The 16,650-nt window shown below is 40.5% G+C and overlaps 1 protein-coding gene across 1 annotated transcript in view; it reads left to right on the forward strand.

Moving 5' to 3' along the window:
- Positions 1 to 16,650, forward strand: part of THSD4 (thrombospondin type 1 domain containing 4) — an 871,621-nt gene that overhangs the window by 494,829 nt on the left and 360,142 nt on the right. The window lies entirely within an intron of this gene.

The raw sequence follows: 16,650 nt of genomic DNA on the forward strand, positions 1-16,650 counted from the left end.
GAGTGGAAACTGCATTTATTTTTCAACACACTTATCCCAGCATTTAACTAATGCCTGGAAAGCTTCAACATAGAAAGACTTGTCAGTATGCCTGAACCATCCTAGAACAGCCTGCTTCGCTTCGTTATCCATGCTGAAATGCTGGCCTCCGAAGAACTCTTTTAGGGGTCCAAACAGGTGGAAATCACTCGGAGTAAGGTTTGGGCTGTAAGGGAGATATGGCAATACCTCCCAGTCAAGTTGCTGTAATGTGCACATACTGCAGTGAGTAGTACAAGCTTGTGCATTGTCCTGGAGAAACAGGACACCCTTAGTGATCAAACCAGGCCGTTTATATATTACAACAGTAATGTTCACTGTTGATAGTGGCACCTCCGGGTACAAAATCCACATGAATAATGCCATGTTTTTCCCTGAAAACACTTGCCATCACCTTACCTGCAGATACAATGTCTTACTGTGACTCAGCGCGTCTCATCAACCTACTGTGCTGTACGTTTTCTGTAGATATCCGCGGGTTTTATGCCTTCGTTCACAAGAAACTTCACCACACGCTGTTCCATCCACGCACTGTTGTCTGCCATCTTGATTAGCGGTCTGTGGACTGGCCTGTGACATGTGCGCCACCTATCTGTAATAGGACACACTTGCTACTTTCTAATGCGTGTAGTACCACCAACCTAGCATACTTTTTTATACCTGTAAAATTAAAAGTCCTGGTTTGACTTGAATGCCCCTTATACACAGCTGCCTGATAAGATGGATAGGGGGTTTAAGAACCCAGTCCCTGTCCCCAAGCAGAACATTATGAGAAGCCTGTCATGTTATGAGAAACTTAAAAAACAAACTTCCAAACTTGGCAAGCCATCCTTTATGTCCATGTAACCTAGACAAAGGGATCCTTTGTGTCTTGAAAGCTTTGGCTGTTTACTGGGATCATTTTTAATTAAGTAAAGAGGCTTCTCAAACTCATTGTGGATTGCTAACTTTTGCTTGTACAATGCCATCATTAATAACCGCAAACACTTCTCCAATAGGCTGCAGAGAACTTGTATGGGATGGTGTCATATCAGTAACAACACCCAAGGAGAGCATACTAGAGCAGTAGATAATTATTTTTCCCATTCCTCCCTTCACACTGACCTTCTGTGGGTAAAAGTTTTTTCTTTCTCATTCATTAAAGGGACACAGTTTTCAGAGAATATTGGGTGACCTACAAAAAACAGTTAGGTATAAGCACTTCCAATATGCCTCAGTTTCTTTTGCTAATGCCCTGGGAGAATGGACACACGAAAAACATTTAACCCTTTTTTGTTGCCATTTTTCCTGCTTATAAAATTATTTTCTCATCAATCAAAATTTCCATATACACTACTTGAACTGCCCTTTTTACCCAGCTATCTGGATTGGTGTATCCTCAGCAATAGCTTTGGAAGCTGTACCTAGACCAGACTGGACTTTGATGATTGTGGGGTTCATATGGAATGTGACATTCAAGCATTCAGCTCACTCACAGTGTATTGTGTTAGTTATCCCTTGAATACATTTCAGGTGCAAAGGCATGGCACAGCCTCTGCTGTGACCTTGCCTCTGAAGACTCACTTTGTGACTGGGCATGTGGACCAAGTGCCAGGAGCTACCTCACTAATAGACTTCTGGATGCCATTGTTATCCCTATGTTTCTGGCCTTTTGCTACAGAGGCTCTGTCTGATGGAGAGTATCAGAAATCCTTAATGGATGATGTTGCCCCTGTGGAACTGCCAGAGTCTAAGAGAGACCACCTTGGCTCTTATTGATTCAGTGCACACCACCTTAAAAATAGAAGAAAAGCTACAAGCTTCTTCAAGTGCTGCTACCTCTCTAGAATTTCTTAGACGTCCTAAGACTAGACCCAGAAATCCTTTTTTGGAGTATGGGCAACAACTGATAAACTGTTCACACCTCCCAAACAGCCCCTTTACAGCCTTTTACCCATTTGAGGAGTCTTTCATTAAGAAGTGGGCTGTTCCACTATGGATCCAGCAGTTTCTCATCTTAAAGAAACACTGACCATTGTTTAAGGATCTCATATATACATGTTTGGAGATTCTTTCCAAAGCCATATTTTCTTTGGCAGGCCCAGCATTGCATCATACCCTGATCATGATGCAAGTCTGTCTAACATTAGGGGAATAGACTAGGCTTATAAAAAGCAATCCCATATCCCTGCACACTGGCCCCCGTTTTTGGTGCATTTAGCCCTGAGCTGCTGCATGGATAAGTTAGTGGATGTCTTCCATCTTATTTCCTCTGTGAGTCTCCTGTTAGTGAACATGGGCAAAACTGAAATATTGGATTCCAGACAATTGGATTGGACATTCTCATCAAGGATGTCACTGGGGATAAGAGTAATCATCTGCCCCAGCACAAGAAGCCTAGGCCTTGGACCAGGAACACTCCCCCTCCCCCCCCAAGGACAAGAAGATTTCCTTTTGTTTCTCCCAGGCCTCTACCACAACATTCAGACCCATGCCAGGTTACCAATTGAAGGGCAAACCCTGGGCTTCCAATCCCCAAACCTTCAGAGAAATTATTTTCAGCAGGAAGGGACTTCCCAACTTTCCTGGAAAGACAACATATCAAATGTCTGTGTAATGGAATTGGTTTTCATGGGCTACAAGTTAGAATCCAGCTTGAATGTCCTGATGGATATGTGAAAGATTATGGGATAAAATAGGCTAAACTTAGCCTGCTTCTGCATCTAAAAGTTTGGCTTCCCTCTGGTAGCTCTATTTGAGACTGACTGATTCTGGTACCTTATCTCGACCTAGCCTTGTCTCCTTTTTCCATGTAGCTTGGGTTGGCGTGTCCCATTGACCTTTTGTGCCTTAAATTAATGGCACTCAAGCATCAACAAATGTGTTTGCTATATAAAACTGTGCATTACGGTGGCTATATAAGCATATTCAAAACTGTAACAGACAGGAGCACACACAAGCATAACTAGGGTATGCCATCTCTGAGCCTGCATCGTACAGTGCTCTGACACTTGACATTTCCTAGGATAATCACTATAATATAGTATTTACATGAATGCATAAAAGTTGTCAAATCTACACTAACATAAAGTTTGATACTTTGACATCTTTGCTCCTGTTTTCGTAGAAGTCAAAACGATAATTTGCAAACACAGTGCACCCTAGATATAACAATCTTCAAATGTTCCATTGTACTGTAAGCAAGAATGAGCTTTCTAATGCTGCTCAGAATACATTACAATTGTTCAAGGTGATGGTAAATTTTTACTTGTCAACATCACAGCTATTTCTGAATGTATCCCAGAAGCTAGTATTTGGCAGCATTGGGTTCAGTTATTTTACAATGCCAAAAGACTGAACAAGTTTAGGTCACATTGCACATGACTTTCTTCATTCTCTTCTAATGTGAAGCAGTTTTGGAATGCCTTTTCTTCAGTGGCTGTATTTTCCTTTATTAGTTGCTAATTGTAGGGATCATGTTACGTCAATCTTTATGGCATAGACCCTGAACAATTCAAATGCAGCCTTAAATATGTAATTGTTAATAACATAATGCATGTATTAATAAGCTTTTCTACAGCAGAGCTCCAGTGTGCATGAACATCTTTTTCTATAACCTCCCCTTTACATTACTTTTCTTTACTTTTCTTTTTGTGTATTCTTATGCCCCAGAGCACCTTGAAAAGCATAAACAATGATCCTGTGCTCCACACCAAAGCCTTCTGTGGTATCATCACATTGCAGTAGACACTTCTCGGGACACCATTTTTCCAGTAGTTATAGTTGTCTTGTGAATAGTGTTACCATTACTTGGTGGCTTACATCATCTCTAATTACGGCCATGGTCAAGAGGACCAAGGGGAGTGTATGATAACTAGGCCACTGATGCCAGCGTGGTGTGACTCTGAGTGTCACAGACTGGAAGTGATACAGGGAGGGTGAAGTAGCAGAGAAACAGACATATGAGAACCACATCTTTGGACTAACCATAAGACACAGCTCCAAATATGTGAAGTGAGGCTTGAGTTATGCTTTAAAAACATTTCTTATGATAACTTACTAATGCTCTGCAGAGTTTTGTCACCTGAGGAAAAATAATGGAATGACTAAGTGATAGTACATCTTATTTTGCCATTTTAAAGCTCTGCTAAGATAGTCTTGAGCATATTGCTGATTTATGAAATATGCTTTTGAATTCAGGTGACCTTATTTCACTTTACAAAGCCAGCCATTTCAATAAATGTCTATCACTAATGAGTGCCCCTTTAACCAACACATTATTTTACATATTTTAATTTGTTCTTCTCCCACTTATGTCTTTATACATCCAGTCAGTTGAAAAGGTCCATCTCTTCTAATAGCATTGCTTTCATTATTGTTCTTAACAGGAATATATTTTTCTTTCTCTGTACACATTATGCATCGGTAATGGGTTTATATCTGCTAATAAGGTCGATATATTCAGCCACTAATATTTGAGCCAAAGTCAATAAATTCAAGTACACTTGTCAAAATTTTGCCCATTCAGAGTATCAGAAAAAAATACATAAACACAAGTTTTCTTCAGTAAAAACAGCTTGTCAAGTTACCAGTAAAAAGGGAGATAAGGCATGCTGAAGTTACATGTATATTTTGAATTTTCTGGTGAATGTATATCTTGGCCTCTTACTTGCTGCCCTTTACTTCTTCCTTTTGGTCAGCTATTGTGCTTTATGGGTTTACTGGGATAATGAGAAGGATGGGGTAAATTTGACGTTTGCAGAAAAAAAACTGAGATTTACATTGAAAGCCCAACTCCTGGCAAATAAAAAAATATCCCTTGCAGTGGGGTTGTGCCAACACTGCAAGGGTTAATTGCTAGGTTATGTCTAGAGGAACAATAAAAGCAGATTTAATTACCAGATCTTCCACTTCTACTGAAAGCTAGGTTGTTACCCGCAGCTTCTGCACCCTCACGCTCCTCTGGTCTAGGGTCCTGACGTCATGAAGATCAGAGCAGGGGTGTACCCTGCGATGGACATGAGGACCCCGAGGGACAGTCCACCACCAGATCGTGAGGAAGCAGAGGCTCAGGTACAGTGGGGCAAAAACGTATTTATTCAGCCACCAATTGTGCAAGTTCTCCCACTTACAAAGATGAGAGAGGCCTGTAATTGGCATCATAGGTAGACCTCAACTATGAGAGACAAAATGAGAAAAAAAATCCAGACAATCACATTGGCTGATCTGGAAAGAATTTATTTGCAAATTATGGTGGAAAATAAGTATTTGGTCACCTACAAACAAGCAAGATTTCTGGCTCTCACAGACCTGTACCTTCATCTTTAAGAGGCTCCTCTGTCCTGCACTCATTACTTGTATCAATGGCACCTGTTTGAACTTGTTATCAGTATAAAAGACACCTGTCCACAACCTCAAACAGTCACACTCCAAACTTCACTATGGTGAAGACCAAAGAGCTGTCCAAGGACACCAGAAACAAAATTGTAGACCTGCACCAGGCTGGGAAGACTGAATCTGCAATAGGCAAGCAGCTTGGTGTGAAAAAATCAACTGTGGGAGCAATAATTAGAAAATGGAAGACATACAAGACCACTGATAATCTCCCTCGATCTGGGGCTCCACGCAACATCTCACCCCGTGGGGTTAAAATGATCACAAGAACGGTGAGCAAAAATCCCAGGACCACACGGGGAGACCTAGTGAATGACATGCAGAGAGCTGGGACCAACGTAACAAAGGCTACCATCAGTAACACACTATGCCGCCAGGGACTCAGATCCTGCAGTGCCAGACGTGTCCCCCTGCTTAAGCCAGTACATGGCCAGGCCCGTCTGAAGTTTACTAGAGAGCATTTGGATGATCCAGAAGATGATTGGGAGAATGTCATATGGTCAGATGAAACCAAAATAGAACTGTTTGGTAGAAACACAACTCGTTGTGTTTGGAGGAGAGAGAATGCCGAGTTGCATCCAAAGAACACCATACCTACTGTGAAGCATGGGGGTGGCAACATCATGCTTTGGGGCTGTTTCTCCGCAAAGGGACCAGGACGGCTGATCCATGTACAGGACAGAATGAATGGGGCAATGTATCGTGAGATTTTGAGTGCAAACCTCCTTCCATCAGCAAGGGCATTGAAGATGAAACGTGGCTGGGTCTTCCAACATGACAATGATCTCAAACATACCGCCCGGGCAACAAAGGAGTGGCTTCGTAAGAAGCATTTCAAGGTCCTGGAGTGGCCTAGCCAGTCTCCAGATCTCAACCCCATAGAAAACCTTTGGAGGGAGCTGAAAGTCCGTGTTGCCCAGTGACAGCCCCAAAACATCACTGCTCTAGAGGAGATCTGCATGGAGGAATGGGTCAACATACCAGCAACAGTGTGTGCCAACCTTGTGAAGACTTGCCAACAAAGGATATATAACAAAGTATTGAGATGAACTTTTCATATTGACCAAATACTTACTTTCCACCATAATTTGCAAATAAATTCTTTCCAAATCAGCCAGTGTGATTGTCTGGATTTGTTTTCTCATTTTGTCTCTGATAGTTGAGGTCTACCTATGATGCCAATTACAGGCCTCTCTCATCTTTTTAAGTGGGAGAACTTGCACAATTGGTGGCTGACTAAATACTTTTTTGCCCCACTGTATGTAAAACTGATTTTTCTTCTCTAGATAAAATGAGTTATTTACCCTTGCAGTGTGGGAACAGCCCCATTGAATCTGTTTTGATATGCTCTCCTACATGACATTGCAGAACTCAGACTAGGTGATATAGAGAATAGACAGAGATCTATGACTTTTTTCATAGGCTTGCTTAGCCAGTTATTGACCCTGGGTGTAACAAGTATGCCTATAAAGAATCCAATGAAGTACCTTGGATGTACTTGGTACGCCCGGTCTTGTGTCCCCCTGGCAGGTTCTGAAAGACATCAGAAATTGTCCGGTTTGACTGTCATATAACTGTAACAATGTTGGACATGCACAGAAAATATCTGTTGATGATGCCAGAAATGCAGTCAGCTCTTAACTTCCTGTAGTGAACTGAACACGCAGTGCCTCTACTGCACTGAAATCCTAAGCAGTGTTGCCAAGCTTTTCTGAGATCTCCTTTACCTATTTAACTAAACAGCACATCACCCTTTCTTCATCTCTATAGCATAAGTGGGAGGTGTGTGCTATAAGGGGAGAACTAGGCAGGGTTGATAAAACTGCTTGGGATTCCTGTGCTACAGAGATGGCATTGTCAGCTCAAGCAAGAGTTCTGGCAGAATAAAGGTTAATTTGCTGTAAAAGCAACATTTTAATGCATGCATTGCAGAGATATACTGAAGTGTTTTTCTATTTTTGCCTGGACATACCCTTTAAGTTGTTTATATCTTTGGGTCTGCTGATCATTTCAATCATGCATTTTTCACTTACTTATGCATTGTTCATCATAAACGAAGTTTTAATTCCTCCGCTTTGTGACAAGCTTGCTTGAAAGTAACAGGAAAATGAACAATATTTGTAATAACTTATTGGAGAGTACTTTATAGTTAGTTCAAGTACTGGTTTCTGTTACAAAACCCAACATTTGGCAGGGAATGTTGGGTTTATATGAGGTCAAAGAAAGGCAGTATATTAGTCTGGTAAAATAAAACAAACAAAATACCATGTAACACTGACATAAATAGTTGTCCCCTAATACACGACAAAGCAGATAGGACTGCTTATGTTTGGTATGCTTTCATGTGGTAAATAATATTCCTGTTTGGTTTTTTTTTGCATTTTTTTCTACTATACTATAATATATTAGTAATGCAAAAGATCTTGATCCAAAATAATGCTTTTAACCCCTTAAGGTCTGCCCTATAGCAGTTTTACTGTTATAGGCAGTCCTCCTGCGCAAAATCACACACATACGTGATTTTGCACTTCTGCCATGGGGGGCGCACACGCTGCAGGCAGATCACTTCTGCTGTGAGCACTCACAGCAGAAGCAAATCTGTGAGTACTGGTGAATGGCACCCGTCGATTGTCAGGCAGGACACAGAACAGAGCTCTACCTATGTAAGCAAGGCAGAGTTCTGTTCTGATGGGGGAAGGGGGGGGGGGAGTGAAGAATTGTGTGTCCCTGAAAAACTGAGAACATGATCCTTCACGTCCCCTAGTAAAAGCACCACCTAGTGTACACCAAGCACATAACTAGGCACACAGTTAACCCTTTGATCATCCTAGATGTTTAACTCCTTCCCAGTCAGTGTCATTGGTACAGTGTTGGTGCATATTTTTAGCACTGATCACTATTAGTGTCACTGGTTCCCATAAAGTTAGTGTTAAAAATGTCCACCGCAATATTGCAGTCCCACTAGAAGTCACTAATCGCCGTCATTACTAGTAAGTAAGAAAAATCCCAGTATATGTCCCAACGGTTTGTAGACACTATAATGCTATAACCCAATATACGCTTATTGGGATTTTTTACCAAAAATATGTAGCAGAATACATTCTGGCCTAAAGTTATGAAGAAATTTGATTTTTATTTTTTTTTTCATCAGACATGTTTTATAGCAGAAAGTAAAAAATATTTTTCTTTCAAAATTGTCAATATTTTTTTGTTTTTAATGCAAAAAGTAAAAAACGCAGACGTGATCAAATACCACCACAAGCAATTTCTATTTATGGGAATAATATGACTTAAATGTAATTTATGTGCAATGTTGCATGACTGCGAAATTGTCAGTTAAAGAAACACAGCATTGCATCGCATAAAATGGCCTGGTCAGGAAGGGGAGTAAATGTTCCGCAGACCAAGTGGTTAATTGTTTTTCTGTCAGACCTGGGTCTCAATAGCATGCAGGGGTGGACTCACCATTTGGAAACTCGGGCACTGCCCGAAGGCCCAGGATCAGTAGGGGGCCCCATGAGATGCCCCTGGTACCTTTTTCATAGGCTTTTTTGAGTTTGTGCAAGGACACAGGGGCCCCATGATCCCCTATTGCCCGGGGGCCCCATGAGTTGTCAGTCCGCCCCTGCTAGCATGCTCTTCTAAATTCAGTAACTTTAAAAAAAATGAGTATTACAGTAATGAGTTTAACAATTGTACAATGGTGTGCTTTATAGTTGTGCTTTGTGTTTCACTTCTTTAGGACTTCATTTTAATTAATGTCTGCAGTGGTATATAGTGAACCCTCAAAGCAGATCTCTTCCCAACCCCCTCCATTTTTTTTCTTTTACCCATGCTTACCAGGAGGTGGGATCTGCATGTTTCAGATACTCGCCTATTCAGCGGACACAGTGTTGTCCCACTGAGATCCTCTCATTCCCTGACACTGCTCAGTCCCTCACTGCCATGTTGTTTCTGATGTTATCAAGAGTCTCACTGGCTCTTCCGGGTTCAGTGGGTGGGCCGATGACACGTGACTAGGCCCACCCCCCTCCTCCTCTGTGAATGAAGCAGTAAGGCCTTGACACAGTGGGCAGAGTACATGTCATTCGCCTAGGTGTATTGGAGGTGGGACCAAACACTTTTCTGAAAAAAAAGGGGTAAAGAACAAAAAAAAAGCACTATACAGGAAGTGGAGGACTGCATTTTATGAATGGCACAAAAAAAGCAGAGCACAGTAGTTTCCGTTGGAGAGCAGATATGGTTATCCAATTTCCATTTTAAGTGTCCTATGAGGGAAACTAGATTTAAGGAGGCCATAGATGGACTAAATCTTGGCGATTCAACAGGGATGAATTATTTGCATGTGATTTCTGTTATCTGCTATAGCCGCCAGCAGTAATCATGTTCTGAAAATTCCCATAGTGCTGTGGGAGGGATTCGAGCATTTTTTTTTCCTGTAACCCATGGCATGTAAATCCAATGGTTTATTATAATTTTGTCCCCACTGGATGATTCCCCCTCTATATTGGCCTTAGTGAATATTGCCTCCAGCACAGAAGGACATAGAAAACTCCACAACTTTTGAGTTGTCACAGGAAGAGGAGGTGAGGGGAAATGTTCCAATGGGTAAACTTGTTCTGGTGACCATTGTCTACAAGGTGAGATCTGCTTGCTTTTCAGAGGGATATATCTCTAAAGTCAGGAGACTGGAATCTAGAGATCTTTTTCAGCATAATTTGAATAACCTGGATGATATTCACAGCCTAATGCATGCACCTGCATATATGCTGGTCCAATACTGAAAAAAAAACACAATTTAAATAAGGGCAGGGTCCTTCTTCAGGTTTCACATAGCTGCCTGGTGACTTGGATACTTCCCATTTGGTCCGTCAATGGGATCCTCATCTTCAAGACTCATGTGAAGACTCCAATGTTGTCATGCCAGGACTGCAGTGATCTAATGCCAGTCTTTATCCCTGGAAGAGAAGTTACGGAGACCATGGAAGTCCAAAGTTAAAAAGAGCTTTGGAAGTTGTTTTCTCAGTTTGTAAATGGGTGGGAGCATGGCAAATGGGAGGGATTTTGAGATAGACGCCATTCTCTTGAGTTGCAGTGCTGCACCTTTAATCTAGGCCCTGGGTGTCATTAGGTAGTATGGACTCTATTTGTTCTTTTGACCAGAGATGATAGATGGTCTTTAAAAAACTTACCTCCTGTTGTTGAAGATCAAAGCAGGGCTTTGGAATATATCTGCGTGTTGAAAATGTAAATTCCTCACAAGGTGAACTCATGCAGATCCATATTAATACATACTGGATCACTCTCAATACGACATCTTTTTTGAAATAAAATAATCTCACTTATTTTGATACATATTAGATTAATAATGGTGTAATTCATACAGCATGATTCTAGACGTAATAAGAGTATTTGTGTGTATTAATAACCAACTGTAGTAATATTTGTTTTATATGCATAAAATTAAATAATTAAAACCTATAAACTGATACAAGCTTCTCTCCATTTACTGCCTACAGCACAGTCATCCTAAATGTTTTGCAGAGGTAACTTCTGGAATGTCAATGGTATTCATACACATTGTGTAAGATTGGTTAATATGTTATTTCTGGAGATACCATAAATGTTCACTAGTATGTACTAAGCAGGTGTTACACTAGACTAGTTACTTGTATAGACAAGGCTGAGTAAGCTCATCGTAAAACCTGAGATGGCCCAAACTGCCATGGAAAGTCTGTCTTGTTTTACCCTCAGATTCTGTGGAGTCTAAAATGTCTTTTAGGCTCACAGCAATCATGAAAGAACTTGCTGGGACACGTAGTACTTTCTAAATCATCCCTGTCACAGTTGTCAGTTTGACTAAAACTCCACGTAATTGAGAACTATTTCTCTGAGCAGGAAATTATTATTATATAAGAATATAGTATTATTTTAGGCTTAATGGTAAAATTATTTTTTTATTGTGACATACTGTATAGAGAAAAAAAATGTTTCCTAGTTTGTACAGTGTATATACAATATATGATCCAGCATTATAAATCTCCAGTGGATTATTTATTTTTCGTGATTCACAAATTTCATATTTCAGCTTAAAATAGGTATAAGCTGGTAATTTATATCTTCTCTGTATTTTTAGATGTATTTCTTGGTAAGTAAGTATTTGTAACTATTGGTTTACAAATTGTTTGGCCAGTTGCAGGTAATAAAACAGAATTATTTTGTTTGTGTGTTTAATTCATATTCTCAAAATCTAGTCTATGCTGTGATACAAATGACTGCTAGAAGAATAGGTTGATAAACCCTACAAGACCTGACATTGTGAGCATCTGCAGTGCCAAAAATTAATAACATAAATAGAATAAAACAGAAAAAAAAATCAGTAATAATAATGCGTATCCCAAATATAAATGTAGTATGCACAGCTTTATAGTGCAGTAACTAAAGTGCCTCAGTACTCGTATACATCAAGTGCAAAGAAAGGCCATAAAAGTCCATAAAGTGATATATACATTAGTAAATCATCCACTCACCAATCAGAACTGCCAACCAGTTATCTAGTATGTGGATCCATCAGTAACCACCGCCCCATGAAGTGAAACTCACCGACAGTAAAGCTATACCACATGTCACAAAATTGGTATGTCATAATAGGTAAGGGTCACTTCAGGTAGTATGTGCATCCGCTCACAATACACTCCTCTGCATTATGTCCAGATCCTGTGTCAGCTGCAGCAAACAAAGCTCACACCGGAGCCAATAACTGCTGTGATAGTGTAGTATTTTATTAAAATTGAGCCACATTCATAAAATCCAAATCACAAGAAGCAAAGACTATAGTTAAAACCTCAGTAACGCAGGTTTATGATTAGCTATTATACTATGTGGTTCCATTAAAGCGGAGCTTGCAGTAAATAATTTTGAATCATTTTTTTCATTACAATTTTTTGATTGGGAGAGGAAACCCTAATTTAGTAATGCGGAAGTAAACTCTTAGACTAAATTCTAAATTTTGGGCCCCCAGGAGGTTTTTACCATAATGTACAAGTATGCACAGCTTATTTATACATTATGGCACATTTACCTAGCAAAGTGATCTCTTCCAGTGCTGCAATGTCAGCGGTCCCTTCCATCATCAGAACTTTCCTATACTACCAGCCTTCTTCTGAGTTTGGAGTTCTTGGCCTGTTGAATGGCTGGGCATGCCTGATGTAACTCCTGCACATGCTGTATGGTGATGACTTTATCCTGGCACAGAAACGTGCCATGCATACTCATTTGTGATCATGCACGCTCAGTATTAACTATTAAGAACACATGTTGATAGGCAGGTAGTAGCATCTGTGGCAAATCCCTTGTGTCATTAAAAAAAGCTTGCCTGTCCACAAAAAAAACAAGCACTTCAACTTTAAAGTGGTATTAAACCCAAAAGCAAACATTTATTATATTGCAGCTTGTCAAGTTCTGGATGTGATGGCTGTATTAGGTTTCTTTTTTACGCTTTCTTTCCTTCTTTTATTTTCACCTGGTGATCCTGCCAGAAAGTCTGTAGTCTTGTAAATGAACAAACCATTTAAGACTGGCAGGGGTACAATGATCAGCTTTTATTTATTTTTGTCCCAAAAGAAAAAAAAACAGTTTGCTGTAACTGCTTATAATGTAGTAGCTGGAGTTTGGCTTCAATTTGTTAGTTTACTTAAATCTGCTAGAACAGTAAATCTAACACTCCTCCCCTCCCCCCCAGACTTATTGTCTGCTGTGTCCCCTGTGCTCATTCATCCAAAGTATGGCACTTTAACCACTTGACCTCTAGAAGGTTTTATCCCCTTCATGACCAAGCCATTTTTTGATATTCAGCACTGTGTTACTTTAACTGGCAATTGCTTGGTCATGCAAGACTGTATGCAAATTAAATTTATAGCATTTTTTTTTCACACAAATAGAGCTTTCTTTTGGTGCTATTTTTTCACCACTGGGCTTTTCATTTTTTGATATAAAGACAAAAAATACTGAAATCTTGGGGGAAAAAAGCAATATTCTCTATTTTCTGTTATAAAACCTATCCAATAACATAAAATGTCTTCATAAATTTAGGCCAAAAATGTATTCTGCTACATGTCTTTGGTAAAAAAAAATACTGTATAGATTTCAAATGGTACCAATTAAAATTCCAGAAGCCTTCTTTAAGATAATGAAAAAAATGTTAACAAGATACATATGGAAGAATAAAAAACCTAGAATAGCATATGAAACATTGAGTAGGACTAAAGAGAAAGGGGGATTGGGTCTACCAGATGTCAAGAGATACTATAAAGCAGTGGTTTTATCAAGAATATATGACTGGACATTTAACCATAAGGGGAAAAGCTGGGTAACAATTGAAAATGATCTTAGTGGCACTAGATTGAGTCAGATGATATGGGTTCCACCACAGTTCAGGGGAAGTAAAGAAAGCACAAGTATCTACACTTTAAATGTCTTTAGGGTATGGGACAATTTACACAAAAACATGAAATGGGAATTTAATTCTATATTAATGCCTCTCACAAATACTGAGTACTTTCCCCCGGGAAAGAATAAGATATCAGGGAGATGGTTTAGAAAGGAGGATACCCAACTGAGAGATGTTTTGGTGGAGGGGGAATTGAGATCACTTAAAGATTTAATAGAGAAGAAAGGAGATATTTTTATTAGAATAGATGAGTGGAAATATCATCAATTGAAATGTTTTATTGGAAATCTACCGAAACCCCTGAGACTAAAACAGGAGTGGAATATGTTTGAAAGGTTGTTAGAGACACGAAGGGATGGGAAGCACGGTATTTCAAAAGTGTATAGAATACTCACAGAATTAGACACAAACACAAAGTTAACTTTTATAACAAAATGGGAAAGGGATATGGGAGTTGGGTTTGATGAAGATAGACAGAGAAAGATGTTTAGATTGATACACGATAATGTTAGTATGAGAGAGGTTGAGGTTAATTATAAGTGTGTGACACGATGGCACATTACACCGAGTGTAGAGCACAAGATAAATGGGGAAGATTCAAGTATGTGTTGGAGAGGATGTGGAGAGATAGGCACGGTGTTTCACATATGGTGGGAATGTCCGAAAATCCAGGCTTTTTGGAAGATAATAGTCAAATTGATTGAAGAAATAACTGAAATTGACATAGGGTTAGACCCAACGACGTGCCTCCTACACAATGTAGAGACATCTGTAAATAAATATAAAGATTCTGGTATATGGTACTTCTTGAATGCGGCGAAAGGGTTGATACCCAAGTTTTGGAGGAGATCTGAGGTACCGAAGGAGGAAGACTGGATTAATAGAGTAAACCAGATAGGTAGAATGGAAAGATCATACCATATGCAGGAAGATAGGATGAGAGTTTATTTTAGGAGATGGGAAAAGTGGGAAAGAGCGGGATTGAAAGAGAAATATAGGAAAATATGAACTAGGATGTTAGCAAAAAATTAATAAGCCTCAAGTGATTAGAATGGGCTGGAGTCTGCAGAGGGGGAGGAGGGGGGATGAGGGGCGGGAAGGGGGGGTAGTGGGATGGGAAAGAAAAGAGTTTTTAGTAAGGGAAAGGTAGAAATGTTATAAATGTCTATTTGTATGAAAATTATTTCCGTTTTTGGGTATTTGTATTGACATGAAAAATTTAATAAATATTTAAATTAAAAAAAAAAAAAATATTCTCTATTTTTCTGTTATAAATCACTTAAAACAATAACATAAAATGTCTTCATAAATTTAGGCCAAAATTGTATTCTGCTACATGTCTTTGGTAAAAAAAAATTAACAAGTGTATATTGTTTGGTTTGTGTGAAAATTATATCGCCTACAAACTAGGGAAGTATCACTAGTTGAAAGTCCAGGGGCAGAAGGACAGATTTGGCCCAATTTATTACAAATCTAGAAAAGGTTCCAAACATTGAGATTATTATTATTATACAGTATTTATAAAGCGCCAATAGTTCGCTCAGCGCTGTACATTACAAAGGGGGACAGAACATGTGACAGAACAATACCAATACAATGCAAAACATGAGAGGATCAAGGGCCCTGCTCTTTCGAGCTTACAATCTAGGAGGGAGGGGATGGTGGCACAGGAGGAGATAGCTGTGGGGGATGGAGTGGTAGAAAGAGTGGAGGAGGTCGGCAAGTTAGCAGGGGGTGGGGTAGGCTTCCCTGAAGAGATGGGTTTTCAGGGTGCGCCTAAAGGAGAGGAGAGTAGGTGATAATCTGATGGGTTGGGGCAGGGAGTTCCAGAGGATGGGTGACACCCTGGAGAAGTCCTGGAGGCGGGCATGGGAGGAGGAGACCAGGGAACTAGAGAGAAGGAGGTCTTGTGAGGAGCGGAGTGTGCGTGCTGGGCGGTACTTGGATATTAGGTCAGTGATGTAGTTCGGGGCAGTATGGTGGACAGCTTTGTACGTTAGCGTTAGGATTTTGAATTTGATCCGTTGCGCAATCGGAAGCCAGTGGAGGGATTGGCAGAGGGGGGTGGTGGATACAGAGCGGTTGGAAAGGGGAATGAGTCTGGCAGCCGTATTCAGGATGGACTGAAGCGGGGATAGCCAGCGGCGAGGCAGGCCAGTGAGGAGGGAGTTGCAGTAGTCGAGTCGTGATATGATGAGGGAGTGGATGAGCTGTTTAGTGGTTTCTGGGGTTAGGAACGTGCGGATTTTGGCGATGTTGCGGAGGTGGAGTCTGCACGAGTTTGTTAAAGATTGGACTTGGGGTTGAAAGGATAGGTTGGAGTCCAGAATGACACCAAGTACTCGGGCCTGCAGGGCGGGTTTGATGGTAGCGTTGTTGGATGTGACGGAGAAGTCAATGGGGGGTGGTGTCCGGGGTGGGGGGAAGACAAGAAACTCGGTTTTGGAGAGGTTCAATTTAAGGAAGTGGAGTGACATCCAGTCTGATATGTTGCTCAGTAGGTGTGTGATTCGGGCTGAGACCAAGGGGGTGAGGTGGGGGGTTGAGAGATAGATTTGTGTGTCGTCGGCATAGAGATGGTAGTTGAAGCCGTGAGAGTGTATGAGTTGGCCAAGGGAGGAGGTATAGATGGAGAAGAGAAGGGGCCCGAGGACAGAGCCTTGAGGGACCCCAACAGAGAGGGGGAGTGAGGGGGAGGTGGTAGCATTATAGGTAACCAGTGAACATGAGAGAGGAAAGGGACTTATCTTTCTCATCCAATAACAAAAATCATGGATGAGAACATGGAA

The sequence above is a fragment of the Staurois parvus genome, unplaced genomic scaffold, assembly GCF_062004578.1.
Source record: "Staurois parvus isolate SC_StPar_1 unplaced genomic scaffold, SC_StPar_1.0 ptg000682l, whole genome shotgun sequence".
In the NCBI taxonomy this organism is placed as follows: domain Eukaryota; kingdom Metazoa; phylum Chordata; class Amphibia; order Anura; family Ranidae; genus Staurois; species Staurois parvus.